At 47.8% G+C, this 4,543-nt stretch overlaps 1 long non-coding RNA gene across 1 annotated transcript; it reads right to left on the bottom strand.

Annotated features, from left to right (window-relative positions):
- Positions 1-637: 637 nt before the first annotated feature.
- On the bottom strand, positions 638-2,796 carry LOC114060098. The gene is made up of 3 exons (XR_003571820.1): positions 2,618-2,796; positions 1,926-2,127; positions 638-758 (listed from the first exon to the last, which is right to left on the bottom strand). It is a non-coding gene; the product is annotated as an uncharacterized LOC114060098 (long non-coding RNA).
- Positions 2,797-4,543: the final 1,747 nt, after the last annotated feature.

Below are 4,543 nucleotides of genomic sequence, written 5' to 3'. Positions count from 1 at the left end.
CGCCAGGCACGTTCCCAGAGTGGGATGGTGCTCAGTACAGGGCCATGCACAGCACTCCATGCCCAAACCCAGCAGCTCAGTAGCTACAGCTGATTCTGCCAGAGCAGAGAGGAACATGAGACATAACCTCCCCTACTGCCAGAACCTGGGCCCTCAGCAAGTGCCGCAGGAATTTTCCAAAAATGCCTGAACTATGGGATAACAACACCTAATCCTACTGATTCTTTATCACTGTTTAACTCACGTAAGCTGTGAGCTCTGCCAGGCACGTCCTGCTCACCTCCACTGGATCCAGAGCAGCCCACTGGGGACAGAGGAGGCAGCACTCGTGTCCTGCTTGGAATTCCTCAGAACCACACTCGGACACGGTGTCTGTGCTTTTGGCCGTGCTACCTGGATTGGGGTGTTTGTGTTTCTGCTGTTCTCTAGATGCAGGGTTATAAAATTAACATTCAGGTTCAGATTTATAACCCAGTAAAGACGAGTTCCCTCTAATAAAAACAAGCTCATTTATGAGACCAGATTTCAGGCATGACTTGCAAGAAGGAAAACAACATCCTGTGTAATTCTAATGGCTCACACCTCAGTGGGCAGACACAACGGACATTTTTCTGCAGCTCTTCTGCTTTCAGCCTTTCCCTCATCTGTGCAGTGTTTGTGGATCATTTGTGAAGCGTTCTACTGCTGCTCTGAGGCACTGCAGGCTTGGCACTGACTCTCTCCAGTGATCCCAGGTCCAGAGTCTCTGTGGATATACCCTGGGAGAAGGGAAACGACTTTGGACCCTCCCTCAGCTTCCCATCACACACTGATAAACAGCCTGGGCCAAGTTTTCTGCCTGAGGTGCCAAAGGATGGCCACAGAGGCTGGGCAGGGAGAAAAGCCCATACGCTGCTGCACTGCTCTTAGTGACGTCATGGCCATCTAATATGAGCTGGCAGCACTCCTGGCCCACTTGCTGTGGGATGTTGTGCCTGAATACATCCCCACGCAGCCAGGTGTTCTTCCATCACCGAGCCCGAAGCAGGAGACTCAGAAAGCAAGGGTGGGAAGCACCTAAGCATTGGTTTGGAGTGGCCAAGTGAGGGGACACCTCAGAGCATACCCATATAGGATAGATTTTAGCCTCTGACACAGAGGGTTGTGAATTATGGGGTAGGAAATCACAAGCAATCAAAGACTAAAAGCCACCATTCCTCTCTCTGTATTTACTATACCAATAAAATATCTTCACAGGAGCTTGCTGTGATGTAAATCCTCTTTAAGAACTAATGGCTGTGCAGGGGACCATTAAAAAAACAACTCCATCATTAAGGCTTTTGGATGGGAGACTCTCTGTGCTGTTATTCAGAAGGGAGGACCACTCTGCAAGGCTGCACAGAACCACTCTGGGCTTCACTGCTGCACAGCTAACTGGCTCTGTGGCCCACACACCGGATAACGGTTGGATTTCAGGGAGGATTTTCTTTCTCCAAATTAATGCTAGTTGCTAGAAAACAGCTAAATCAGCTCAGCTTTCCTGCAGGCACCCAGCATGCCCTCTGGTCATAAGCTGCTTGCTGGCCATGGAGCTGGCGGGCTGCGACTGAGCACAGCCCCATCGCAGACCGGGAGAAAGCTCAGGGCACACAGGGCGGTCTGAGCAGTGCTCCAAACTCAGGATTGATCCAGCTCAGGACAGCACTTATGGCAGCAGTGCAGTGTCCTGCTGCACTGCTGTGCAGCGGTTGTGATGCACCATTCACTGGCAAACCCCACCTCGAGCAGCCTCTCTCTGCCAGCTCACAAACCCTGCATATATTTTCAGGGCCTTTGCAATGCAACACTTTCATGAGTATATTAAAAAAAAAAATCAGCTGTCACCTGAAAAACAGATAATTAGTTGCAGAATCAGCTCCTTTTGAAGTAGTAATATAATCATTCACCTCTCTCTTTGTTCCTGGGGCATCTGCCTTTAATCTAACATCTTGCAGGCTTTCCAAACAGTCACTGGCTCTGTAGTGCTGAGCTTCTGGGATGCTGCACCTGGAGGATGCTCTTCCACACCAACAGAAACGGAGAGGTCCCTGTCCATCTCACCACATCTCAAGGTAAGGCTCGACTTCTTGGTGCCATTTATCTGGAATGCTGTGAAGGGGAAAGGACAGGGCAGGCTGAGGCGCAGGACAGCAATGATCAGAGCAGAGAGCCAGACAGTTATGCTGCCCTGCTATCCAATTTCTCCTGTGTAGGAGAGTATTGGGAGAAACAAGGATGAAATCAAAGCACGCTGCAGGGACAGGAGCCTGGGGCACTGCACTGATCAAACAGCAACTGCCTCTCTTTTTCTTCCAGCACAGCATCCATCCTCAGCTCTTCCTCCAAGCTGAGTTTTGGGATTACCGTGTTGCATGCTGTGCATGTTGGATTTCACCCCAGCCCCAGGGTACATCAGCCCACGAGCAGTGGGATCAGTACAGCCTCTGCCCAGCACCCTGGTAACCCTCAGCTCCCCCATCCCCTACCCTCCACGGGGCCAGGCTGGTTGCCTGTGTCAGCTGGGATGTGCTCCCTTCCTGGCCAGCAGCCCACACTCCTTTGCTTGTGCCCAAGCCAAATGAAGCAGAAAATTGCTGACCTCCTGCTGTGGTGGCTCCTGTTGCAGTAGCCTGGGTCACTCTGCTCTGCCTAAGACCTACATTCTTTGGCACTGCTCTTCAGCTTGGCTGATGCTGGCCAGTGGGTCCAGCAGGTCCTGGGGAGGGACAGATAGTAAAGACCCCTCAGTCTTGATCCCTACCTTCACCAGCTGTAGACGAGGCTGGATACTGTAGAGCCTTTGCAATATCATGGGCTCCACCAGTAGCAGTCTGTTATTTTTCAGGCAATGGTGCAGATGCTGAGCCCAGCACCCCAAGCTTAGCACCCCATGACTGCAATCTCTCCTAGCTGCAGCCAAACCCTGACTCTGTCACAGAGCTGTGGGTTCAGATGTATGCTTTGCAATCTGCTTTCAAGCAGAGGCATTGGCACAAGGAGCATCCTCTTGCAGGGCTCTGGCTGGCAGCTTCCTGCCAGGATTTAATCAGTTATGTTCACAAAAAACTCTCCTTTGCTCCTTGTCTGACCACGTATGTGGGTAATTACTGCAGAGTTTGTGTCTCCCTGCTCCTACATTGGTGTAAAGGAGACGACAAAAGTCTGAGATGCTAATTATGACCTAACAAGCCCTGGCTCTTTTCTCTGAAGCTTGAGGGGCCTCACTCCTCCATGGCCAAATCACCTTGGTGATCAGTTCAAAAGAAGAGACCATAATGATGAGCTCAGCCCCAGTGAGAAGACACAGTGAGAGCAACCACTTTGTAAAATCAAATCAAATTTTCTTCTGATTTGGCACAAATGACGAGGAAAATATCCTATAGGAGGAAAAGTAAAGAAAACATTGCATTTAGAGCCTTTTAAAATCGATGCACAGCACAGAGGTAACCACTCAAAAAGATTTCAGTGACTTTTAATGAATGATAAGTTTGATGGACTCATTCTGTTATTGAGATATTTGAGATAAAAAAAATGAGCTAGCAAAGGGTGGGTGGTCACATAAAGGACCATCTCCAAATGAAAGTTCATTTACTAATTACATAAAAATTACCAGAGAGCACATGGAACACTCCAGGGCTCCGTGGAGTCATTCAGAGGAGGTGGATTTTCACACTACTGTAGGGGATTCTCCCTTCCTTTCCAAAATTCATCAGATCTTCATGACGAAGCCCTACTTGGTGCATCCACAGATAATGACGTGTCCTGGCTGAATGTCCCACCCTGGCCATCAGGTGCTCAGGTTTGCTGATGATGCAACTGAACTCAGTGGTAATTCCAGTGTATATTATATCCTGTTGTCACTGCTGAAAGCATCAACTGCACAGAGAGTGGATCTTGTAAGTCTCTATTTTTACAGCCTAGCAAAGTTTCCACCTTGATCATTAGAAACCACAGTGCACAACAGATGGCTGATTGATGCCATATAATTTGGCTTTATCACAGCCTTTCTCCTGACTTTCTTTTTTTGGGGTGTGTGTGTGTGAATCTTTTAGCATTTCAAATATAAACTTCATTATAAATCATGTAGTAATTTTGTGACTGAAAATCCACAACCATATCATCAGGAACTGACCCTGGAATTAAATGTTTTCCTCTGAAGTTCTGACTTGATAAAATGTTCCTGCATTTCCATGCTTGGTGAAACTCATCATGTGAGTAGGCAGCCGTGAGATTTTCTGGGTCTGCTTTCCAAGCTTGGCTAATCACACAAATTTAATAGCAATAAATCACTATTTCAACAAAGGGCTGTCTCTTCAGCAGAGATGTGCAACTTTTACTCACAAAGGTATGGATTTATCATGTTTATTAATAGACATGCTCTACTGCTTTGTCTTGCTTTGTGTACTGCAAGCGATGACTCAGCCCTGTGCCATGGGCATGCAAATATTGTTAATAAAACCTTATTCTGCCACATTTAGACAGATTATGGACAAGCGATAAGGAGGAATTTGCATATAAGCAGCCC

The sequence above is a fragment of the Empidonax traillii genome, unplaced genomic scaffold, assembly GCF_003031625.1.
Source record: "Empidonax traillii isolate 1590-97213 ecotype Southwest subspecies unplaced genomic scaffold, ASM303162v1 scaffold258:size685985, whole genome shotgun sequence".
NCBI classification, from domain to species: Eukaryota; Metazoa; Chordata; class Aves; order Passeriformes; family Tyrannidae; genus Empidonax; species Empidonax traillii.
The sequence above is the reverse complement of the archived record's forward strand: the minus strand, read 5'-3'. Positions and strand labels throughout refer to the sequence as shown.